Below are 26,992 nucleotides of genomic sequence, written 5' to 3' on the forward strand. Positions count from 1 at the left end.
ATGAGGGCAACACAAATACTACAACATTCCCATCATTTTTACATTTTATATACAAGGCTGAGATCTGTTGCTGTGTTTTATTTTCTGTATATTTGAGAAGAACTTTTGTCAAGCTTAGTTCTGCATTTTTGGTTCTTGGCCAAGTTAATGAAGAAAAAATGAAAAACAAATAATTAATATGCATATTGGGGAGCTCTGTAATGACGTGTCCGTGCTAGAACAGAACTCATAGAATGGTTTGGGTTGGAAGGGACCTTAAGGACCACCCAGTTCCAACCCCCTGCCATGGGCAGGGACACCTCCCACCAGACCAGGTTGCTCAAGGCCCCATCCAGCCTGGCCTTGAGCACCTCCAGGGATGGGGCATCCACAGCTTCTCTGGGTAGCCTGTGCCAGTGCCTCACCAACCTCAGAGTAAAGAATTTCTTCCTTATATCTAGTTTGAACTAAAAGAGGTTATATTTAAAGCCATTACCGCTTGTCCTATCACTACACTCCCTGACACAGAGTCCCTCCCCAGCTTTCCTATAGACCCCCTTTAGGTACCGGAAGGCTGCTAGAAGGTCTCCCTGGAACATTGTCTTCTACAGGCTGAACAACCCCCAAAACTGTTGTAAAGTGTGTACGTGTAAAAGCAAGGAAGATCTTTTTGCAATCTGATTCATACATATTCTAGAGAAGCACTGTATGTGCTTCTCTGAGCCCTCAACTTTTAAATTAATTAGAACTGCATGCAGCAAAATCTCATAAAAATCCCAGCAATCACACAGTTGGATGCTAAATCGTGGGAGGATGGCTTGAGGGATGCCACTCTGAGGGTTGCTTCTCAATTTCAGCTTTGAATGTCACTTTTTTTCTTCGAATGTTGGGACGCTGCGGAACATCCAAGATGTTTGCTTTTTTATACTCCAGCCACCCTCATTGTTTTCCTGTCTTTTTTTTCACCTTTTTGATGGCATTGTCTAGCCTGCTTACTGCTATGAAACAAACTGAACCAGGGAAGTGCTCTTCCCAGGATGCCATGTTGGTTCATCCAACATGGATTTCTTCATTTGTACTCGTCAGTGTACTGTGGATTATTCTCAAGCCATTCCCTTCTGCATCTGATTCTGTGCACGTGCCTGTCCTCATCTTGCCACAAGTGCTGCTGCCACTTCTGTGAAATGGTTAGAAACTTGAGATAACATTGGAAGAAATAGGGGATCATGAATCTTAATGCTGCTCTCTGCTGGCTTCTGTTGTGCTTGCTGTTGTGATTTCGCTGGCCAGCACTGTTCCTATTTACTTGCATAATTTCCAAGGTTTCATTTTTTTGTCTAGTTCCTAATTTTCTCAATTATTTTTTAATATAACAACAGCAAACATACACACCATCCAAATGTGGTCACGCATCTGTTTGTTAATCCCTAATGGACACCAGCTTAATGAATCATTTCAGGCACTCTGTTATAATAAAAATATATATAATTCAGCCATCTGCCCTGCAAGATCCTCAACAAGAGCCATACCCTGATCTTATTTGTATTGCTGTAAGTCCAGAACTCCTTTATTACCATTAGTGTCTATAGTATAGATTATCTTTGTTTTTAAGTTGAAGTAGGATTGAGCCAGTTGCATGTTGGCTTTGCATTTTAAATAGTGTTACTGGATTTATAGTAATTTAACAAACTTCTCTCTAACAAGTATTCTCTGGTAGGAGCACTCCTGCCATATTTGTCATATAAATTCCAAAACTGACAATGTGCAGTGTTACTTTAGGTTACCATCGGGTAACTCCACCTTTGGAACTTTGATCCTGGCTTAGATACCTTGTCAAGTAGCATTTTTAGCATGTCCATTAAAGTTTGTTTCCAGTTATGTTCAAATAGCGTTGCAGAGGAATAACTTGGAGCAGTATTTGGCTCAGTTTTTGAGAGATGACTCTGGGTGTAACTTTGAGCAGAAATTGAGATGTATTGTCCTATTACTAAGCCACAGAAATTTATTTTAATAATTATCATTTGAAATATTTAACAGACTGTGAACTCCTATAGGATGTCTCCTAACATCTCAAGAATTTTACTCTGTATGTGTAAACCAAAAATAACTGAAAAACCCATTCAGAGTTGCAAGAAATTAAGTACTGGCAAGTAGCAGCAGAGTAGATTATTAAAATCTCATTTCTCAGTGACAGAGCACATTCTATAAAGAAGCTAATGTTTCTAGTGGCTCTCATCCTATCTGGCATCAGGGAATCAAACGAGATTCTGCTCTGGTTCTGCTGTTTTATAAGACCCTCTGATGGACGTGATTTTGTTGCCATAAAATTAGGATAAATGAAAGTGGAGACTTGGTTGGTAGTGCTTGGGGTGTCAGGTCTTTGGGTGCATTCTTGTGCTCTGTTTCCCTGTTACTTGAGGAAGAATGCCTGAGCCTAGCTGGGGACTAGGGGTGAAAGGAGTACTTGGGAGATAAGGTTCCTCATATGAATAGATAAACAGGATGGGTAATTAAAATTACCAAATGTTATACAACTTAAAACAAGAATAGTCCATGCTTTCAGTCAGGTAAATAGGCATTATTCCGAGTATATACTTTGATCCTGTATGCAGTCATTTCTGTTTGAAACTTCTGTGCTAGCTTTTGATAGCTTCTAGAAAGGTAGCTAGGGAAAGGATGTGGGACAGACAGGATTGACCCCACAAATGCAGGAACTATATTGAGCTCCACCTGCAGGTAAATTAATGCTGTGTCTCAGAATGGGTGGGTTTACATGGACACCACGGCCACAACAAATGTTTCTTGTACGTTTTCAAAACATGGTTGTGTTAAAGTGGTGCTCTAGCGGCTGCTAGTCCCTGTTTCTCAACATAGCTATTAACCTTGGGCATTGTGCTGATAACTTTATGTTGCTGGCAGTGTTTTTGCTGGCATGTTCAAGGGTAATCTGTGTGTCTGTGTCCGACTTTCTCTTGCACATAATTCTGTCCAGTCTTGACTAGCTTGCACTAAGTGTGTGCAAGATGAGAAGCTGATTTGGACAGGTCACTTAATTTTGTGTTTCACTTTACTTGTTCCGGAGTTGAAAATAATACTTTTTTAATTGCTTTAAAAATTTAGGCACAAAGGGTGCTATGTAAAGCCTCAGCCTGTTTAAAGAAAATAGCCTCCATGGTGATGGTGGTAGAGAAAGGGGTCTAATGTCCAGATGGACTGCGTCCAGCTTGGATGATAAGCCTCTAAATTTAGAAGAACTGTCTTTTGGGAGGGGTACTGCTCTTCTTTCAGAATTGTGTACTGGTTCCTAGACATAGTCTTAAAGGCTTACAGTCTGATCAAACTGTAACTCTCCAACTTTCTGTAAATTGTCTCTGCTCTGTTCTTTTTGAATGAGTTTCCTTTCTCTTCATTTCCAGCATGTACATTTCCAGCCCTCTGGGGAGGATTGGGCTTCTCCAAGTCACTTGAAGGTGTTGCCCCTTAATGTGATAGAGAAATGGCAGGAGAAAGATGGGGTAGTCTCTGAAGTTGTGTACTCACTAGCTGTATCAGCTGCTGTCCTATTATCTGCTTCATCTGAGCAGATGTTGAAGTACTATTCAGCATTCATTACTATCTCTTTCTTTTTTTAATCCCACCCTCTCCCTTCCCTCCCCCCAGTACTTTACACCTTGCTCTTATCTTTTGCCCTAATGATTTAAGGATTAAGCTGAGTGACGTGACTCTAGAGCTGAGCATTTTCAGTAAGATTCCAATTTCATTGCCGGTATCTTCTGCTAGGGAGGCTAGGAATATCATTTTGACTTTTTTTTTTCAATTGTCTCAAAGTTGTTTAGTTGCTATTAAATGTAAGCTTGATACAGACAGCCGTACCCAGGGCTCATTTTTTATTAATCATCAGCAAGCACAGTAAGTCAATGTGGACTCTGTGTGTAGAGAAAAATCAAATGGATGTAGACATGATCAGAGCTATTCTTCTGCTCAGAGTGAATATTAACAGCAGTATTTTATGATAAACTATAATTGAAGACATTAACTTACTGGAAAAAATCATCTTCCTTGACAAATAAGACACATGTTGCTGTTGTATCAGGTGCTGACAGAAGCAATATTAGCTAGCTTTTAGTAAGTCTGTCTGCATGAATGTGCATATATAAAAGAGTATTTCATGATCCAAAAGAATATTCTTGTGAAAGTGTTCTGGATTTCAATTTGATTTCCCCACTTGCTTTCTCTTCTTAGAGAGTTAAACAAGTTTTGTCTCTATCTATTCACATTTTTTGCAGCTACAAGCGTAGCCTATATACATACTTATCTGTACCCATACATATTGAGCTAAATTTGCTTTGTCAATTGCAATGTTATCAGAAACTTTTATGTGAAGGTAAGCCTGATTTTTGGTCTAGATTTATGCTTAGATTATTATCTTTTATTCTCATGTATCTGATCCTAGGTAATTCTTTTGGCAGTAGTGGCAATGCATCTCAGTTGCACAGCTGAAATAGAGAGGACCAGAGTATGACTGTTTTATTTTCTTCTTGCATTTGCAATAGAGCAAAGAACTTCAAGCTGTGGCAATCAAATGAGAAAAGTTAATTCAAAAACAACAACAACCAAACAACTCCCCCACACCTTCCATTATCAGGAATGGAAATAAGGCAGCATAAGAAAAGATTGGTTTCACAGAGGGATTCTTTTCAGTGGATTGTGCTATGTGCATGGCAGTAAAACCATTTGATATATCAGCAACAAAAGCAGGAACTGACCACAATGAATTCATGTAATGTCAGAAAGAACACCAAAAAAACACATGCAGTAGATGACTGCAAAGATAGAAATGGCTGAGATCCTTGTTCCATAAAAGAAATCCCAGTAATCTGTAATTTTTTTCTGGTTATGGTGATTCATCTCTCTTCAGAAGTTTCTCAACAACAGGAGCTGTTGTATGCTGTCTTTGAAACCCACACGCTTCTGCTGAAGCAGGGTTTGAACCAGCATGGAATTTGGCTTATCAGACTGTGTCTGGGAAGCCAGCAGTCTTTGTCATGCCAGATTGCATCTGGATTAAAAACTGAAGAAAAATGTAGTGACACATTCTGAAAAGAAAAAGACAAGCTTTATTGGCTTCAGTGAAATCTCATAATCAGATAAATGTTTCATACTTTAGTTATTATAGTTATTTAAGCAGTAATTATATTCATTAAATGTGTGCTTTAAAGTTAATGTTGTCAGAGATGTTTCACGTATTAGAAAAGTGCACATAAATCAGTTTTCATCTTAAGGCAACTTCTGATCCTCAAAAGAATTTATCAGGCTTTTTGATGTGTTTTTATGAAAATCAGGATAGAAGAACAGAAGATTTTTTTCCATAAGCAGCAAGCACAGAATATTGTTATTTACGATAATGTCTTGGGAGGAGATTGCAGTGTCCTAAAAGAGGGTGATTTAAAGGGGGGGTAGTGTTTTATCCATCTCACTCCTAAAAGAACCTGAATGTTACATAAATGAATGTTAGTCTGGACAGAAAATGAGTAAGTAAAAGTTCATATCATTATTTATAGGAGGTTACGTTGGTTGAAATTAATTCCCTTTCCTGGAAGAAGTCTGACCAGCAGTTTTGTACCTCTTTCTCAAGAAGGACAGAGAACTCCTATGGCTGCAAACTGAATACAAACCTGGGAGAAACTTGCAAATGCTCTCTTCTGAATGTTTGTCAAAAGCGTAGCTGTTGAAATTAGCCATTTATATCTAATTATAGCTAGATTATAAAGACTGTCAGTTTGATGAGGATAAGGGAAGAAAAGGGCAGGAATGGGATTGTCAGAATTACTACTGAGAATGACGTCTGGAAAAAATAAAAATAGGGTTATTTGGACAGGTTGCATATTTCTAGCCTTTAGCCGTCTGTACTAGATGGGCTTTTCTGTAAAGCTATCAGGATTGTGCTACCAAAAATATAGGCCACATTTAAGCAGACTGTAGTAAAATTTAAAATGAATGTGTAATCCTAGCCCAATAAGTAGGTGGGCTGTTAGTTACAATGCTGATATATTTCTCTGAAAATAAAAAGTTTGTCACATCAATCTACATCTTGTGTCAAATCACATTATAAGACCAAAGAAACCTGGTGTTACCACTATTGGTACAATGCCCACTGGAGGGCTGAAGGTCAGGTGTTTCAGCTGTAAGAAAGATGTCAGAGTTGCAAGTGTCTTGCAGACAGGAGAAAAGACAGAGAAAGAAAAATAAAAACTGAGTGTTACAAAGTCTTGGAGGTTTGGCACAGTTTTATGAAAAGACATTCTTTGTATTTTAGATGGGTAATTATGGCTGCAAACAATACTGTAAGATGCAGTTTGGTTGCTGCAAAGGGACAATTTCTTTATTTCACATCCAGTGCAGAAAGAAGTGACAGTACTTCCAACCCAGAAAGGAGATAGAGAACAGACACAGTGAGCTGTTTTGTTTGAGAAACACTTGAGCAGGCTGTAAACAAAGAGTGAGATGGCTAAGTCCCAGGGTATTCCACCACAGAACTTAATTTGTATGATTGCATGATGACAGTGGTGCTGATGTTAAAGAATACCCATGTAAAAGGCACTTTCATAATTTGCAGATGAAATTATGCAGATTCAGTTTTGTGAATATTGCAGGGAACAGAGAATAAGATGATTGCCTTATGTGAAAGTTTTTGAAAAGGACTGGTCCTTGGAGGTAGAACAACAGCTCGTACAACATAGAATCTTCTGGGACACTGAAGGAAGTGTATCTCCAGGTTCCTTGGCACCGACTGATTCCTGAACGCAATTGGCCTACTCATGTGCACGGAGGCTCCTTCCCAAATGAAAGGATTTATTGTGCTACTTTCTTGTACTTCTGAGGCTTTCTGTAAATGACAGAAGTGTCATTTAGTGAATTCCTTAGCTGTATGGATTCAGCAAAGTTGTGACTACTGGGTCCCATGAGGAACTTTACTTTTTTGCTTTACTGTACTGAGAGTGAAGGTAAACACAGGTAATCATATAACACCAGCAGAGTTACAGGCATTTGGATTTTTGTTGTTCTTGTTTATTTGTTGTTGTTGTTTGTTTTGTTTTATTTTTTTTTTTTAGGTGAGTTTAACATTCCCTATCCCTTTTTCTTTTGCAGTCAGGGTAGCTTGTCCAGCTGCTTTCCCAGTAATCAGATTGTGCTGCAGTCAGGGAGTGTACAGGCTCACCTTGGGTTAAATGGTTTCCTCCGTTTTAGATTTTCTGCAGACCAGATTTACATTCTACAGTGTTTGTTTAGGATTCTGTACTCAGCACTTTGTATTAGATGAGAAGAAGCCCTGCATTTAAATTATTCAGTCTTTAAGACTGATGAAAATTGTCAATCACCTTCTAGCATATTTAACTTATCCTGAAGGATGCTTACAGGTGCAAAAATTCACAGCCAGTAACATTTATAGATTGGGTTTATTTTTTTATTGAGTGACTCTGTCATTCTCCTTGCCTTCTGATGTATTTTCATGTTGCCCTGCAGACTACGGGCAGCAACCAATTTTTGGATATTAAAAAACAAATTCCATTCTCTTTAAATTGACCAGACTGACAATGAAACAAATAATATTAGAACACATAATTCATATCCCTTATATTGAAACACAGTAGCTGGAATGTCCTGTGCAAAGCAGGAGAAATGCCCATATAGTAAGTTATTCAGTAGGTGCTAACTGTGAAGTCAGTAAGTATTGTTACTCCAGATATTTGCTTTCTGTCAATGCATACAGAGAAGAGATGGCATTAAATACAAAGTGACACTAGGAGTCTTCCTGTGCACTAGAGGTGGCATTGCCCCTGAAAATGTGGTGAGCCACAGGGATAAAACTTGGCTGGTCTCGTGTTTGCTGGCTCAGGGCTCCCCAGAGCTGGGATGGCTGACCAACACGCACGTTTTCATTAGGAAATTTCCAGCCTTCTCTAGTGTTTGCAAGAATGGTTTTGTCAGGGTTGCTGCATTTCTCCCTCCAAAGGGAAGTCCCATTGGGACCAGCGAGCAAACAACGAGAGTTTTACTCCTGTGTTTGTTCTGGTTTTGCTGCCCACTTCAGCAAAAAGAGATGGTCCCAGAGCAGCTCCTTAGGCTTAGCTCCATTGGCTTAGCTCCATGCAACAGTACCTCTGATTACTCATATGGTTTGGAAACCATTTCACACTACATATGCAAGTCAGTATACAAGTGGTTAGTAGCTATGAACAGAACCCCACCGCCTTACACTATTAGATGCTTATTAAGGATTTCCTTGCTTCGCTCTCCTAAAACTTAATTGTTCTGATGTTTATATTGACATCATGTTGGAGTAAGACACATGAGTAATTTGCTGAGGCACAGAAGAAAAAATTCTTCAGACGGTGGTTTTTGTGTGCTACCATCTGAACTTCTCGGAGCCATTTACCATCACTACCAGCAGTTACACCATGGTTGCTTTCTTGATGCATAATGCCACATCTAGTCCATCCACCACTGCCCCATCTCATACCCTTTAACAAGGGTCTGGTTTTGTTCATTTCTGCCCTGCCCCCCAAGCAGCTTTAACCATCTTTTCCATGCTAATGACAAACCTACCACTCACTGATTTTTCTCTTCTCTCACATACGCAATAGTTTCTCAGGAAATTCAGGACTAAACAATGTGCAGTAACTGCCTGACTCTGACAAGACCCCATCCTGTCTTCGCTGTTGAGATTTATCCACATCAGACTGTTTTCTGGCCCATGTTTGAAGACGTGGAAAGGTCAAAAAGACACCTACACCTAGACCCCCTGCAGGACCGTGTTTCACCTAACAGGTGTGAAAGGCATTACCTTTACAGAGCAAGTATATAGCAATTGTATAATGGCTTACAGTGACCAGTATAGAAAAGGGAGTAATATTAGTTCCTAAATTATTGTCCAAGTCTTTTGTGAGCAGCTGGAGATGATGATGCACCACAAAAGCCTCTAGAAAGAATTTAGGAGGTCTCCTTGTGCTGCTTCAGGGAGTACAAAATGGGTCTGGGTTTTGCCACCACTTCAGCATCTATAAGCGACAGGGCTAAAGGGAGGTGCCTGGTAGACAGAAAGTCATGATCACTAGTGATGTACTTACCTTTCTGTATGTGAATGTCATAAGGAGCAAAATGTTGTCTTCGTGCCATGTCACACATTCCTGAAGGTATAAGGGCAAAAGCCAGTAGGTGATTTCCGTAACGTAACAGAGCCTCTAGTAAAAAAATGCTCAGAAGTAGGTTGAAGTATCATTGTTGAGAAGTGATTTATTGAGCCAAAGCATTGAGACTGTTTAAATGAAACTGTTATCGTTTGTCCTATAAAAGGACAGTAGCTTCATGCAGCTTCATACTGAAATGCTTTTACTGAGTTTATGGTTACATTGGCCTTCCTCTGTGATATGAAGCTCTGTGAGAATCTTTATATGGACTTTGGAAAAAAACAGGGAGGCAGAAAAAACATCCTCTTACCAGATCTGCATGCATTTATTTCCAGAAGGACAGTATAAAGAATACATTTCCCTTCTTCATATCTAGTAGAAACTTTCCATAGAGTTGTGGAACAAGAAACTGCAATTCCAAGCTATGTAACTTTTTCACATTCTGCAGGTCTCTCTTTTCCTTCTTGTGAATCTGGATCATTTTTGTTTTGAAATATCATTTTCTGCCTGACTCAGCAGTTGCCTATATGGTAAATTGAGGGGATAGGGGAGGAGACTGCTTTTTATCTGGCAAAAATTTTATGAGGTATATATTTCTGTCAGCTCTTAATGGGAATAAAACATTCTTTGTAAAAGCCTCTGAGAAATGTATTCAACTGAGAGTTGATGGATTTCTTCAGTTTTTTTTTTTACTCATTTGCTAGCTTAAAAAAAAAATCAGGCCTAGCAGACAGGTATACCATGTAGACGTGTAATATGCCCTAGAGGACTATGAACCCAATGAATAATTATCTATATATAATACTAGCTATGTCATCCTGATACAAAATATTTAATGCTTTCAGAATTCACATGTAAGAGAGCAGTACTACAGAATCAAGTTATTCAGGTTTATTCATGTTAAAAATAAAGTGTGAAACACCTTACATAGATCTTTTTTTCTTGCTTCCTAAGAAATAGTTGGAAATAGTAATTTTCTGTCTTATAATCTTGATGTTTCTAAATCAGGAAGGATTATAAGTACATAACTTGAATGTAAGATTATTGATTCCTCATCAAGGTTCAGTTCCAAAATATTTTTCAAATGATTTAAGTTTATCAAATAAAACTGAGGAAAAACATACAGGTTTGAGTCTTTAAAATAAAATGTAGCATATTGTGTTGGGTGGAATGCCTGGCCAATGGAAGTCAATGATAGCACATCAAATAATCATTTCTTATAGCTACAGGTAGCCAGCTGACAGATGGGTCTACACTGAATTATGTGAGCCTTTCTGAAGACTTTTGCTTTTGTTGTTGTTTTACTCATGTGAGGTGAGGAAGTCATTCACTTTCATTGTTGAAATTTATACTTAATATTAGTTTGGAGAGTGTCTCAGACATGTTAGTTTGGAGGGTGCTTCAGAAATGTAGAAGGAATAAATCAGCATTTTGTTTGCCAAGAACCTGAGAGTTGTTTCAAGGATTATGCCTTCATTTCTGAGAATCTGCCTGTCATTTGCAGCTAGGGTGATGCCAATATGAAAGGCATTTCCATGTAAAGGGCTCAGGGAAGAGAAAAAATTCCCTAGTGTCTTGTCCAGTTGTTGTATGAAGGCATCAAATAATTCTGAAGATGCCTACTTTGGCATCTTGGAAGCAGAAGAGTGCTGCAACATTTCCCAAGAGGCCTGAGGATATGGTGATGTCTTAGGGAAGGTGTTTGTATGTTTATGAACTATTTCAGTTTTAGAGCCAGTGTGTCAGGATAGTGGAACATATAACAGAAATGGCCCTAATGCTTGCTGATTTGAGATCATCGCAGTGGTCCACTGAGGTCACTTCAGTAAGGGGTGGAGCCTTATCCCTTATTAGTCCTTATTGGTGGCTGAATATAGAGATGCATGTTTCTTCCCCTCACTGGTTTTATCAACTTCATCATCCCCACCAGGTGGAAGCAAGTCTTTTTCATTTTTTAAGAAGGTCCAAGACCAAGTCTTCAGAATTCCTGACACATGCCCAAATTGTAGACCTGGATCAGAGCACTCAAGCAGCTTTTGAATGTCCCTGCTCGTCTTGCAGCCAGTTTTGCTGGGAAATAGGAGTGGGGTGCTTGGTTTGCCTGAGGACTGAGAAACCACATGTACTTCCTACTGGCACTCACCAGCTCAACACATAACTTATCACCTCATCAAGCAGTAAAGTATATAACTCCTGTTTATCCAGTTTGTTTATGAAAATATGTGCATCCGTTCATGTGTGTGCTAGAAACTTGCTGAGGTGAATTACAGGAGGGTTGATAATGAAAGTCACCAAAACTGTAGGGGGATTTTCAGCAGCTTAGGTTATAGCCAAACTTTACTGAGTTTGTCTCAGTGGCATGTTCACTATTGCTGGTCAGGGGTTTGTTAATGGCCACTAGAAGTACTTATGGCACCTTGATTCTCCACTGTTGCATGTGATAGAGAGTGATACTTTCAGGATTGAAGCACTACATTGCCATTTGCAAGAATGTTAATCTGCTGCAACACAGTTGTGCTGTGATGATTCACTCTTCATGTTCTGTTTTTTACTGCTTAACTGACTGCAAAATGATACAGTAATACCATTTCATTAGTTGCTAATTTGATAATTCAGGAATTGTCAGCTAAAAAAAATTCTTAGTTTCCTGTATTTCAGAAGAACTGTATTTCACAAGGCATCAAGGAACAATTTAATCCCACTGTTTTATAAGGAATGTTACTGCTTTGTTTGCTCAAACACCCCAGTTCTTTTCTTTTAGCTGATTTTTTTTTTTTGGAAGTAGGGTAAATTACTGATATACCTCTTATTTTCATTTTCTTTTATTAAGACAATAGAAAACCTGTGACAAAAGATGTGGCTTTTGTAAGAAAGGTACTGTGCGCCATGTATGCATTCAAAGAGATTTGAAATATTTTGACTTCTACTATAGAGATGTAGTAGTGAAACTTGAAACAACAAAATAATTGTTTCTCTATTTTGATCTGCTTGAAGTATTTCTATTTTCAGACTGAGAGCAGTCTGAAAATCTGTAATTGAATAGCAGCATAGTGTAAAAACATCTTTTTCCTTCAGAAAAATTGGCCTGTGCAATTTTGCATATCCTTGGATATTTTGGAAATTCTTCTAAGAATTATCTGCTGACAGAATTAAATAGGTGTAGTCTAGCAGATAAAACTACATGTTGATGTTGTTTTTCTGGCAGTAAGGATTTCAATTAATCTCCACTGCCCTTCTAATCCCGAAAAAGCATACTGCTTTGAGATATTTTTAGGGGAAAAATCAGATGGCCAAATGTATAATTTCTCACATCCCCTCTCTTCTTTTTTTCCAGCTAAGAAAGATGCAATTTAAAATGTTTGTTTCGTAGAGTTACTGCCATGTCCCCTGGAGCTGCAGCTTAGGGCATTGAGCTGTTGGCTACTCTGCTATGGCCTCAGCTCTCTAAGTGGTCTAGCCTCCTCCAGGCTATACAGTAGCAAGATACCTCTACATTTCCAACCAGTCTGGGCTTCAGAGAATCCTGATGAAGACAAGTATGAGTATAGAACAGTTGAACTGCTACAGGAAATGTGGCAGGACCACTCCTCTGGAAATGTTTGACTTTCTCTGGAAAAAAAAAAATTTCAGTCAAACCTGTAGCTAGTGATGACTATATCTACAGGACGGTGACAAGATATTCCACGGGAGTGCACAATTTTTCACATTGTTAGTATATTTAATTTTAGCCTTCAATTCTATCATGTCAGATAATCAGTGGAATAACCTGGCTGAATATTGAAGTATGGGAATGGTTAGTGGCTGAAATCATTCTGAATAGTATCCTATAGTATCTTCATATTGTGAAGAATTTTTTAAGCAGGCATGGTGTATTATTTGAGCTGCTGGTGTTTTTATTTATTTATTTAGTAGGAATCACTTGGAAAGATTCACTAGTCAGAACTTTAGCTTTTCAAAACGGTGATTTGAATTCACGTGAGATCAGTCAAACCTTTTTGTGCCTTCATTTTTCGGAGTGAAAACTCAGAAAAATTGAGCAGATTTCAGATGATCTGGAAAACATAGGGTTTACCCTCAGCTATGCATGTCTTTGAGGTTTTTGTGGAAACCTGCCAGGAGTGACTGCGTTTCTTCAACATCTCCCATCTCCATGCTTTATTTATATTTAGATCTTAGTGTCTGGGTTGAACGGCTGTCTTGAGGTTTATGGAATGTGATTTGACAACAAAAAAATGCAACTCTGTAAGTCAGCGTGCTATTGCGAGCTTAAATAAAATCTGTGAATCCCGCAGGGGTACTGTCAGGAGGTCGTTAAACAGCATGATGTTCCAAATCCAGGATGTTATTGTAGTGCCCTCACTGCTCTGCAGTAGTGGTGGGTGGTGGGCTTCAACCTTAGTAGCAACTAATGCAGGATTTACCCACTGGCAAAAACGTACAAAAGAGAAGTTCACCGTTTTTGGAAACTGCTAATTAAAAGTAAACACCTCTAACTTTGGGAAGTCTTCCTAATCCCCATCTCATAGCTGTTTAAAATTGTATCAAAAAAGACTAGTACTTTTTGTCACTAAGATTTATGTCTGGGATTTTGACCTACAATTTTCATAAGGAGTAAGGCTCAAAATTCACCTAACTTTCAAAAACATGTCTGTGATGCCTGAAAATTATTTGTGAAACTTTCTATACTAGGAGTGATTTTATTGGCTTTATAACTTGCCGGTGCAACCATGTACTTCTTCTGAGAGACAAATTTATAGTTGTAGTCCTTGAGCTCGAAAAGCTTCCTGATTTTCTTTTATGTTACTAATCCATGCAAATGGAAGCTAGAGGATAGATAGGGCAGAGGAAGTGATAGAACTCACTTTAAATGAAGTTAACAACATTTTTATGGCACTGGAAGGATTGACAATAATCATTATTACTAATGACCTCATAAATCAGGTTAGGAAAAAAGTGAATAAGAGCCCTCCGGGTATTAAGAATGTGGTTTTGTAAACTGGGGAGAAAACCCTTGGATTTAGAACCCTAAAGTCCTTTTTCACTTAAGGAGAGAGAGAGAGAAAAAAAAATAGCCACATCTACAACATATTAGAGAATCTTTTAAAATCTTTGCATTGGTTTTGCCCTTGAAGCCTAAGGTTGAAAGATCTTTATTATGCATTATTAACATTTTACAGGGAACTGATCTTTCTTATTTGATATTGCAGGCTTTTCTTCAAGGAAAATCTGTACTGAAGTATCCTGATAGATGTTTTCTTTCCCCCTTGCCTTTTCAGAAGTACAAGGCAAGTTTGGGAGCCAAATACAATGAAAAATAAGAATGCTTTAAGCCATCATTGGAGGCAGAAGGGGCCCCTAGGGTTAATCAGGCAGTTATGAACACCTCTGGAAATTGTGGCAGTCTCTCAGGAACCGTCCTTCGTGGCCTCATCCAAGCCACAGCCTTCACAGAGCAGAATGCTATGGTCCCCTCCATATACCAGCACTTGTAGCAGTGCCTGTGTGTGGCACCTCCCAACATTTCTTGGAATGAGAAAGTTTCCCCCTTGAACCTAAGGCTTTGGGACACTCTTTACACCGAGCAGACTTGCATAATTGTTGTCTAGTGTTTTCATCTTCACCTGATAAAGAATTTCTGTGGCAGCTATGTGGAAAACTCATTCATCAAATGAGTTGTATTTTCAGATGTCTTCTGCTCCACATAGTAAATAAAGAAAGTCTTTGCTTATAGCAGAATTTGCTGCCCTTGGTTTCTCAGCTTTTGTTCTCTTCTGGGCAAGTCTCAGGTTAAGCAAAGATCAAAACCATAATGTTTGATGATGGGCTGTGGGAGGACTAGTTAGCTTTGTGCACAGGAATAGGAGGGAGACCTCTTACTCGTAGCGGTTTCAATATCGATCCAATAAATTCATTTAGATTACACTGTCACTTGTGTTTAAAAGACAACAAACTAGCATCTACTCAATAATTAAAACCCTGCTTTTATTTTTTGAATAACACCTTTGTGACTGTAGGCTGGAATGCAGGTTACAGCAACTTCGTCTTCAGTTTAGGATGCAATGTTTTATATTATCAATACCAGATTTTCTTTTTTTTTTTTGTACTTGGCATTAGATTTGGAAACTAGCAAAAAAATTTCTGATTATGTATGTTTTTTTTTCCCAATTTCACATCTTGATGAAAGTTTTTAATTTAATGTTTTATTTTTTAAGCAGGGGGTGTATAAGAGCAACAGGAATATTCCATCAGGAAACATCCTGATATATATAAACATTTATAAGGTGTATGAAAACCTGTTTGTTTTAGAGCTTTTGTGTTAATCTAAATGTGGTTGATCTATGTGTTTTAAAATAGAGTTAATTAGGCTGTGATATGAACTGCAGCAAAATAATATGTTTTTAGGGGACTCAGTATCCCCTTAAGTCAATCTATTAAAAAAATCTGAACACATTTGTACTTAGTTTCTAAGCTTACCATAGCTGTGCTAAATTATCCTGGATCACAATTTGCAGTGCAGTAGTTGACCGCAAGACACAGAAATACTTATCCTGTCTTGTAGCAAGTTAATGAAGTCTTTGATGTTATCAGACAATTGCATTTAATTTTTTCTTCATTGAATGTTCATAGAGAAAACATCTATCAGCATGTGTCAGATGCCAAGGAAGAAGCTTCCTTTCCCCTTCTTCCCACTTATATCCTGAAAATTGTGGGACTTGGATCTGAAACTGCAGTGTCGGTACAGCTGGAGTTTGGAAGCTAAAAAATGCTCTCCACCCTCAGTTACAGTGGTTTTTTTATATTCTCCCACCATTATGGCTAAGAATAAGTGCACAACCCTCTTCTTGCTAATCTGTCAACAGCAGGGAGGGGACTGTGCTTCCCTCAAAGTGATGACACTTTAGTGCAGGGTGGGAGGCAGTGCTGCAGTCAATAGGGGGCCAGCCTCATGCCAGTTCATCTCCCTTCTGACAGATCAAGTTCAGATGTGTGTGGGTATGGATATATTGCTTCCACGGCCAGCTCTGGGGTGAAGGGGTAGAGTCCCATTCTTGCAGTGTGAAGCTAGAGGACATAAAAACCCTCCTGGGACCCAAGCTAGTTCTGTGCACAGCCACAGCAGGTGTCTCTGCACTGTAGTTGTTTTCAGAAGTCAGATAAAAAGGTGTCTTCATAAGGAGAAGCCTGACTGGACCGGCATTATTCCTCAAGAGCTACTTCAGTACATGGACACTATGCTTCCTCACTTTGCTTTGTCAAAATAATAATAATAATAATAATAATAAAAAAAAAAATCCTGCTTCATGCAAGAGAGTCCTGCTAACAAGCCTAGCCAGAACCCATAAGACTTCAGGCAAGGAAACACTGGTATGGTGGAACAGAACTGAAAACAGAATCAGTACTATCAACATGAAAAAAAAAACATCAGATGAATGTTTTTAGCAGACCGGTGAAGTATGAGAGTTTAGTAACTTCTGAAAAGTAACAGGCAGGTAAGACAAATGCCTCTTTTTTAGAGTAGCTTATGCTTTAAGAACTGGAAACTTCCCTGGTTGACAGCGCAGTGGAATATTGATACACCCAGAGGGGAAACTCTGCCTGTCTTAACTGTGACAAAATCTTTGAAAGGAGACACAGGAATAGCATCAGCATTTTCAAAAAGGAGAACACTCCAGAGTCTTGAAAATGTTTCAGAGAAGCTTCCCAGTGGGGATGTATGAGGAATTTAAAGAGGCCACATAAACTCCCAGGGGAGAACTGGCTTGTCCTTTCTCCTTTCTGTAAGGTGAGGAGCTACCCGTGGGGAAGCTGTTTTCCCAGGAAGAAGACAAATTGCTTTAGGAGGCAAGTAATTAATGTGAGGGGACAGAGCAGCATACGGGGCTGGGGCTGAGACCCCAGAAGAAGGAAGCACTTGCTCCAAAGAGCTGAGGACACTTCTGGGGACAAGCTCCATATATGTGACTGTTGGCACTGCAGGCTGTTGTGCAGCTGACAGATAACCCAAGATCTGATTGCATGGGTGAAGTTCGAAATTGGACTTAAAATGTTCTAAGAGCAATCATATTGCTCTGTGTAGTAATTCTCCTTGCTCAGGGCCCAAACAGAGAAAGCATGGCCAAAGAATGGCACTTAAGGCTGCTTCAGAGGCAGTAGAGAGACTTTATTCTGTAATAGCTAATGGAAATAAGCTAGGTCAATGAGGAAAATGGAGATCCTGGAATGCTAATATTGGTAAGCTTGCAGATGAACCCTATCTGGAAAGCCAGTTGATTCTGATATGGCAGAAACGATCAGTACCACAGCCAAGAGGAATTCAGGCTTTTGATTCAGCCATTTGTTTCACAAGTGAAATGAAAAAGCCATTATTCTGTGTATTTTCATGTTTAATCACATCTACAGATGACATGCACAGTCAGTGTGAACTTGTATGTCCTATATCTACAATATCATGGATGACTGCCTGTAATACTCAACAGCCTTAAATATTATGCTAATTATGTGTTTTCATAAACTTTTTTTTTTTTTTGAGGAAATAGAGGGTTGTGGGGAGAAAGCAGGGACTTTCTTTAAAAAAGAACTATAGTCAGGGACTATACTTTAAAACAGTGACTTGAACACTGGAATTCTAAATTTTTGTTGCAGTCCTGGAGTGTTTGATCAAGAGATGTATCTTGTTGCTTACTTGAAATAATGTATTACCTACCAGCTGGCAGCAAGGACATGAACCTCAGTACAGAACAAAATCTAATAGAGAGTGACTCCTTTCTTCTGTCTTTGCTTCCTCTTTATTCATTTCCATTTCTTTTGAGAAATGCTTTAACATGTTCTGTTAAAATGGATCTCATTGATTTTTTTTGATTTATTTTGTTTCATATTCTATTATGAATTCAAATACACAGTGGCATCTACAAGATTTTGACAGAGTCAAATTAGGGCATACCATACTTGATGGACCTGTAAATAAAGAGTTCTACTTTCACCACAGTTTCAGTCAATGAACATCCATTAAATAACGGGGGAAGAAAAAAGAACTCATTTTTTCAGTCATACACTCCTGGTTTTTCTGAGAAATAGGGATGTTTGAAGTGTGTTTAAAATCCTTTTGTGTAAAAAATAAAAGCAACCTGTTGTGCAAAGTTTTGGTGCAAGACTGTTCAAGGAGAAGTGAAAAATTTACATACACTGATACACATTTTTTCATAAATAGAGAGAGACTGATGAAGTTGTTGAAGTATGAATATTTTACTCCAATGCCTCAGCTTTGTGAAGGAAACTACTCTAATTTATGTGAAATTCATTAAACAGCTGATCACTTTTTCAAGGATTGTTTGAGCTGGAAGTCAAAGTAACCAGCAGCTGTTTTTCAACAGCACTGTTGCTGAGTGTGCAATGACACATAAATGTGTGGAATCTTTCAGTTGTGTGTGTTTGTTTTTCATATTTTATGAAAAATAGTAAATTATGCAAGGCGATTATGGTTCAGACTTCATTATTTATTTTTTTTGCAAAGTCAGGGCTTAAACTGCATATGATGAGGTGTACAGAACATGTATGTTTCCCTGGACATTTCCAAATGGATAAGAAAGTTTTTCTGGGGTAACAGGAAGAGTCAAGCAGAAAACTGCTGCATATAGTAGCAGTGCCTGTGGAAGTTAACAGTTAATCCACAGGCATGTAGTAAGTTGAGATCTGTTTGACCTGCTTAGTATGTCCAGAATATATAGAGTGACAGGATTTCTGTTTCACAGCAAAATTTTTGATATTTAATGTATATTCTTTTTCTACTCCCTTCTTAGCTACTGCCTCTTTATACCTTTTAGTTGTGGGAAGTGGCCTTTATCAATGACTGTGAAAGGAACATTCAGTTTTTCCTCTTAAGTTTGTTATACCATACAAGAGTTTATATTAAGATCATAGCTTGAAGAATCTTTATAAGAGATGGCAAATAAGGGTAAGCTGTTTGATAAATAATGGTGAAACGTTTCCTCAAGATCAAAGAATATGATGCAACTATTATTTTAAAATAACTGCATAATTGTAATCACATTTTAATTTTTAATTTAGTATTCATTTCCAAAACAACATCTAAATCTAAGAGAAGTTCAGGTGTGTTGTTTTTCTGCAGTCGTTGACTCTAGTTAAGAGAAAACTGATGTGCAGTATTGAAACTAATTGACTTGGAAAAGTATCTGCTGTGATTTAATTGGAAACTTTGAAAAAATTAATCATAGCTTTAAAACAACTTCTTCCAATTTGGGAAATTGTCCAAGTTGTTAAAATAATAATAATGGTAGATTTCAGAAGATAACTATTTCAGTCATAAAGCACAGAGAGAGGCGTCTGACTGCAAACACCCCTCCAAGCTCAAAAGTTTCAAAGGTGTGTAAATGCTGACAAGGCAGGAGGAGAAACTGGAGGAGTTCAGAGGATGTGAAGCCCTACGCGTAAAGGCCACTTTTAAGGGCCCAACCTCTTGCCATCTAATGGCACTGAAAACCTTAAAAGCATCCTTGCTTCCAATCATCAAGGCAAAATTTAGTATATTGATTTGGAGTACGGCGAAGTTTAGGACTTTAAAAAGGAGTTTGGAACAACTCTGAGCAGTGGCTTTAGAGGCAGCCAAGAGGACAGAGGGGCAAGTTAGCAGGTGGCTGCGTGCCACCCTCTGCTGATGGAGAGGCCGATGGGAGCCCTCCTGCCCCGTAACTCTGGTCCCACAGCTTCGCTGGTTAATGGGCCAGGCACTGGGGCTGAGAGGGTTGCGGGCCAAATAGGAAAGGAAAAAATCCTGTCTAGATGGTGTGCTTGAAGCGAAAATAGGGGGCAGGTGGAGGGCTTTACCTCACATTTGAAAACAGGGATTTTATTACTCTAGAACGTATGCCCAGCAAGTAATATCAAAGTAATGAAATGCCATCACTGCTAAGTCAAAAGAGAGTTTTCTGGATGACTTTGAGGCTAGAATTTCTGTGGCAGGAATTATTCTAAGTATGTGCTGAGTGACGGTATATTAGATTGCTTAACCGATTAAAAGTTGGATGAGTTTGCAAATGATGAAACAGAAGAAATGTTGCTCCATTCTGATGGAGGTGGGGGAAGAAGACAGGTTTGTGTAGGCGTTTAACAGCGTAATGACATGTTTGCTAATAAAATCCTTGCTAATTTTAGCACCGTTATGGCAAATGCTGCAGTATCCATATAGCAGTTTTGGAAAGAACAATGCAAAGAACATTACCTGCCAATGCACCCACTGTCATGGGAATTTTGGATAGGCAGTGTATTCAGAAGCAACTGCTAACAAGAAACACCCTAAGAAAACAGTTTTAAAAACAATACGCATCATTTTGAATTAATTTATTTTTTTTTCCTATTTTCTTTTATCTAGCAATACCTTTCTTTCCCCTTTCTGCTTTGTGGGTTGGCCACTTCCATTATTTTCACGTTTATGCTGAGGCTGGTAAGCTGGTTTGATATATTCAACAGTCAAAGTGCAGTTCCGTGTGTGTTTTTGTCAGCTGAGTAAGCAAAATGAAAGGGGCTGACTGTGAAAGTGGAAAGGTGATTTACATCAGTGTCATAGTGCTGTGCAGTAATAAAACAGAGGGATTGTTGGACACACTTTATATTGTACAATTATATAATTATAAACAATATAATTGGAGGCAGTTGAGCTTGAATGCAGCAGGCTGTTATTTAGCAATCATCTCTTTCAAGGCTCATTAAACGCAGATTTATACACAAAATAAAAGCTTTGCTCTATAAAGGCTAAATATGTAGTGGCATTTATTCACCAAAACGCAATACATAGATCTAAAGCTGCCAACACCTATAATGGATTTAGTCAGTGGTTGTAAATGAATTTGTTCAGTGGGTATGACAATACCGACCCCTTTATTTAAGGCATTATTTCCATGACTTCCTTTGTATGTCTGTTTTGAAAGGCCGAAAGACCCAGCATGCGCAGCTGTGATCATGGATTCTGAAATCTGACAAGCAGGGGCACTACAAATTATCTAAGGGTTTTGAAAGGTAAAGAAAGACTCTTAAAAATCATCAGTATTTTGGATGTATGTCAACCCTTTACAATTTTATACTTCTGAGATTATATATAAGTTTATGGGGGAGAGTAGGGGAAAATGAAGTGTTTTGTTGCTGCTACATCAACTCATTTAGGTTTTTTGTTTGTTTTACGCATATAATTACCTTACCTGAAGAAAAATAAGCTGCTTATATGTAAAAAGTTAGAGATCAATCTTTTTTATTATTATTTTTTTAATCTTTTCCTGCTTTCTTGTGAGTTAAGAGGAAAAGAAATACAGAAATAAGAACCTCTTAGGGTGTGGAGATTTATGACACATGTACGGTCTAACCCAAAGTTTAAAAAGTTGCCAGCCATTTGGAACTTAAATGTATGTTTAATTGTATATAAATATATATTTAGGTGCTTTATAAATTGGCTTTTGTTTTCAAGCATCCAGAGCTCTCACTGACTTGTAAACAGAGCTATGAAACATCAGTATAAATCATCAGTATAAATAACCTGAAAACACTGGTGAAAGTGTGCCCCCACGCTCTGTGAGAGCACAGCTCAGCACTTCCACAGACCTGACCAAACTCGTGTATTTGTTTTTGATCCACATGTGATTCTTTAAATGTTCAATTTTAATGCTCTTCCTGACATGTCATTAGCTCCAGTCTCGCTTTGTAATTCTTTGCAGTATGTCTAATCTCATTCCTTCTTTATGTGATTTGTGGGTGCCTGATAGATGCAAGACTCCTATGAGTTTCAGGAAGCCTCTGAATAAATGAGTGGTTTGTCAGGGCACAACTGCTGCCAGCCTTTTAAGAAGCTATTGCATTTTTAATTGTTAGCTTTCACTTTGCTACATCAGAAATCTGTGTGCATAATCGTTGCAGCCTATTTGAGTTTACCTATGATACTGGAAAATCTTAATTAATTATGGTAGTTAAAAGTTTTGAACTCATGTAAATAATTGTGGCGTTGATACTTTCAGCAATTGTATCTTAGCTTTAGCCTTTCATAATTGAGATGCAAAGCTGCTTTCCTTCCCCCACTTCTGCCTTGTTTACGTATTTATCCAAATGTGTTAACTTATGATGTTTCTCAGAGTCATGCTAGTGTTTTAACAAGGTCCAGCTCCTTGTAACACCATTCTAAAACACTGCAGTCTTTTCAGAGTTTAGAGATAAAGCATTCCCAAATGCATACTATGAAATCCAAATGTTGCTTGGTAAAACTACTTTTGTTTGTTTTTATTTAAAAAAAAAAATATATATATATATATTCTCAGTTACTTAGGGACAGATCCTCTATTTTTTTTCATTGGCTCCACTGTAAAATGGTCTTAAAACTTTATTGCAATGGTTTGGTCAAGGTGTTTTTCTGTCTTTTTTCCTTTGTGCAAACTAAATTCTTACACACCATACAAAACAATGGAGGCCACATGCTTATTAAGTTAAAGGATTTCAGGTTTAAATCTTCAGTGGTGAACAATTGTTATCTGATAAGTTTTTTGTTGTTTTGGTTTCATTTGCTTTTTGGTGGGGAGGAACTCAAAAAGGTAATTTGGTTTTGAAATTTTATTTCCTTGTGGATATATGTTTATATTTTGAAACTGGAAGCTCATTGGTGTGTTCTCTAGAATGAAGCTAAACAATCCAAACTAGCTAACCTCTTGGGCTTGGGCATTAGGTTTGGTGTTTGTTTTTTCTTGTTCTGTTCTGGTTTTGTTTTTCAGAAAACCACGGATATAATGAGACTTAGGTGAAAACGGGCTTGGAAAAGCTTGTATTGTTCAAGTTTGTTCTGTAACTTCTGAGCAGAGAATTTCAGTCCCAAACCTTTCAAATTTTCAATTATATTAAATTTCATTGTAAAAGAAAATACTATGTTATTTTCATTAACACTGTCAGGTTTTATTATTATTTCCATCTAAATTTCTTTCCTTTTAAATGAATTATCAATAGTCTCCTGCTCTACTGGATAAAAGAAGTCATCCTTATCTAGTGCTTTACTTATTTAGTGCTTCATGGTTAGGAAACAGGACAAAGTGGGATTTATCTTGCAGTTGATCACTACAGTAGAGTGTGCAGGCTTGTATGACAGGCGAAAAAGTAAAGTTAGATCCTAAACCAAGAGCTCATCTTTCCACATGTGTTGTGTTGTAGCTCTTTTGTTGTTGTTTTTGAGTGACTATCTCCTGATGCACCGCTGTTATGAAACAGTAATGGCTCTATCGCAGGGTTTGATCATCCTATGGGCTGGAGTAAAAAGAAAGGCAGCCTCATGAGATTTCTCTTAAAACCCATGCTAGCAAAATCTCCCAAAGGAGCCCTTGGAATCCACTGGCTGGGGGATCCACCACAGGGATCCCACAAGGTCATTGGCTTGCATGACTCCCAGTGTCTGCCTGTCTGTTCCCTGAGATGGAGGGAGCAGGCTGTTGACCGGGTCATTGGGGTTTGCTCTCCTTATCTCATCACGAGTGTCTCATTTGAACATTTTGCACAGGGGCTATGTGGTGGCTTACCTAGCCTGTGTCCTCCGAGGCAGCATGGTATTTGTTCTGTAACTGTTTCCCCATACTTGAAACTGGAAATTAATGCTTTGTATTAGACATCATGCAGTAATAACTTGAAGTTGAGGACCTTTAGTTTAAGGCTGCAAAAAACTACAAATACACTGTAAGCATAAAACTACTTTAAGAGAAAAATGGAATAGCACTGCATGCTGAATTGTCCATATTACTGACCAAACTAATCTTTTTGGAAGCTTTAACTCTTTTAAGAAATTGGATGCTGGTTTGTGCAGCTTGCACGTTTTTCTGTTTGTATTCGTATCAGCTTTCAGGAGGTTTCTCTTAAGGTCTAGTCCAAAGATAAAATGTCCCCTATTGTACACAGATGTACTGCAGACAAACAGAGCACCAAGCACATCTAATAGAATTCATTCAGGGAACTTTCCCCTCATTAGTATGGCATAATGGCATGCTGTGCACTGAAAGGTGGTGGTCTTTGGAAAGGAAGAGGGAAAAGAAGATTGAGTCATGAACTCCATCTTGATCTAAAAATGAAATGATATTTCAGCTCTTTATATGATGAAAGCATAAGTTTTGAAATTAAAAGACAAAAAATATAGTGGATTAAACTTAGTGTTTGATTTTTATTTATTATCTATAATAATATCTATGGCCATATATGTCAACGACTGAATAGGATATATTTCTGTTATGGTCAGATTGATTCATATAAACCTTCCTCTAATCAAAAATGTAAATAAAGGTAAAGGCACTATAGATGAAAAAAGTGGTGTGAGTAACACTCCTAAAGATATTAAATGTTCTAAAGCATTAAGATTTTTCCTTCAGCCTTTAGCAAATACTTCTTATATGTGAAGCCGATGTGCCAGTGTGCTCATACTGCCACTCAACTTTTAAAATGTTTTGAGATCCTCACAGGAGGAGGCTGTGGAAGCCCATCTGAGATGAGGCTGTTACTAGGGGGTACACTGCTCAGACCTCCTCACTCCCAGGAGTACCCACCGATGTCCGCACCACTTGTACACCTTCAGGGAAAAGCAGGGATAGATCCCCCTGAGAACAGCAGGGGAGCAAAGGAGCTGGTTTCATTTCCTTTATCTCCATAATTAAAAAAGAGTTTGACTCCTTCCAAGGACCTAATGCAAACATTACTTCAAAGTTATTCAAGAGACAGGACTAAGTTAATGGAAAACAAAGTGATATATAGCTCACGTATAGGGGGAAAACAGCTTTGGACTGTTTGTTTTAAAACAGTGGATGCATTTAAGCTGAGCTGCAGAGCATTGTCCAGCTAGTTATAAGCTCATCTATTTCAATGATTGAAATGTTCCCTAGGAAAATCATTTTAATAGCAAGCAATTGGTGCAAATCAGCAGAAAGAACTAACAGTGTTCTCATACAAAGGTGTAAGTGTTCAGCAAAGCAATTTTCTTACAGGCAGTATTAGAAATTTGATGGTCTTTAATTGATCCATTATAAATTTTCTCCTTCCCCAATTGCTTATTCAGTTCTGCATCTTTTTCCTCTTTCTGCCTTGCAAGTGTGCTGTGCCGGCATTATTTCTGAGGAAATTTCCTGATGCATTATAAAACCAGGTTGTTGTTTTTCCATTGTGGCATATAATGCAATGTTAGTTTTTACTTTCTTGTTTGCACTTGGCTATGAGTCAACCCTGCTCCTCTGAAAACAAACAAACAAAACCACAAATATTCCCCTCTCTCAACTCTCCCAAATACCTGCTTTTTTTCCCCTCTTTTCTAAAATATTTACATTTTTAATTTTTACCTAAAGAAAAAAAAATGCAGGGTATCTTTTGCTCTTCAGGCTCTGCTATAACTTCCTATCAAGTTAATCAAAGCTTTTCCACTCACTTGAGTGGAAATGGGATTGTGCTTTTGCTTACTGACCTCGTTCTGATGTAGTGGAGTTCCCTACAACCATATGACCAAGGGAAAAATAGGAAGGCCAGTGTTAATAAAAAATTGAGTGAAAAATCAATGGCTGGTGTCATAGGTTAAACTTTCTTGACTTGTGTTTCTTTTCTCAGCTTACCCTGAAACCAGATCTTTTGCACTACTTAAGTGGAGTCAGTGAAACAATTTAAGTCAGTAAAGGTGGATTCATGTTTTGTGCTTCACTTTAGAGGCGATTAACATAGTACGTTACAACTCTGTACACCAAAAGATGTAGACTATGTGTATTGTATCATTGCATAAATTTCATGTTATATTGCTTTCATGCTAGTTGAAAATTAGCGTGAGTTGAAACTTGACACACTTTCTTTTTGAGAACAATCTTAACGTTGACAATACGTTTTACATACATTAATGAAGGTTGGAGACTGCTAATGTTTGCTTGTTTCTAGAGAACACTGGCTGCTAGAGAGTCTCATTTGCCTTGTTTTATAGAAATTTCAGCAAAACTGATCTAAATCCCAGTTAGACTGTATGAATATCAGAAATCTATGTGATGGTTATGATTTTCAGAGGGCTGATTTTCTAAAAAAAAAAAAAAAAAAAAAAAAACAAAAAAACCACACACACATAATGGCATTTCTCTCATCTCCCTGACAGTCCTTATTAATTCTTTCCATACCCCCTCTTTTCCATTCCCTTCTTTTGAATTTTCACTGTGAGAGACTCTTTTAGAAAGGAGCAAAAAAACTGTAGAAGTAAAGGAAGAGGGAAGAAACATTTTGGTTTCTGGGCTTTGCAGGTTTGTTCAAAGGGTGCTATTGGCACCGTAAGAATTTGTGTGTACAATTTTATTTTTTTTTAATCAGTAAACTTTGGGGGGGTTGTAATTTTCTCTGAGACACTTCTTGGAACCAAATGCCATCATCCTAATGATACAAATCTCAGTGAATAGTCTCTATGAAGATTAAAACAATATAGACTGCTGATTGGGAAATGTAAGATATCTGTTAGTATTTGAATTGTAATGGAAAGCAAAAAGGAGGAAGTTTTGGCACGCTAAGTTCTCTGTGGTGACAAAAGGCTTTTTCTTCTTCCCCACAAAAATATATGGCTGGCTAGCCTGTTGTAGAGGAGGACAAGTTTTTATCATTGGTGAAAATGGATCGCTTCATATCCAACAGGTCACGATTTCTTCGGATTGAGGTGGAATTTTGGCTCATGGAGATCTGATGTGATAGGTAAGTTATTTTGGCATGTTTTATTGTATTAAGTGCAAAGTAGATGTATTATCCTACTTATTTTGCATCTGTGCTGGTGGAGGAGGAATGAAAATCTGACTTCTTTTGCT

The 26,992-nt window shown here is 38.1% G+C and overlaps 1 protein-coding gene across 23 annotated transcripts in view; it reads left to right on the forward strand.

Moving 5' to 3' along the window:
• Positions 1–26,992, forward strand: part of LOC118249967 (poly(rC)-binding protein 3-like) — a 514,794-nt gene that overhangs the window by 168,112 nt on the left and 319,690 nt on the right. For 16 of the 23 annotated variants that reach the window (XM_050708844.1, XM_050708845.1, XM_050708836.1 and 13 more), the window contains one exon: positions 26,826–26,882. The exons of 5 other annotated variants lie outside the window; for them this stretch is intronic. The gene's annotated coding sequence lies outside the window, so the exon portion shown is untranslated. Of the gene's footprint in view, positions 1–21,112; positions 21,198–26,825; positions 26,883–26,992 lie in introns of those variants that run through there. 2 more of the 23 variants (XM_050708837.1, XM_050708841.1) reach the window with 2 other exon arrangements.

Source organism: Cygnus atratus, chromosome 2, assembly GCF_013377495.2.
Source record: "Cygnus atratus isolate AKBS03 ecotype Queensland, Australia chromosome 2, CAtr_DNAZoo_HiC_assembly, whole genome shotgun sequence".
NCBI classification, from domain to species: Eukaryota; Metazoa; Chordata; class Aves; order Anseriformes; family Anatidae; genus Cygnus; species Cygnus atratus.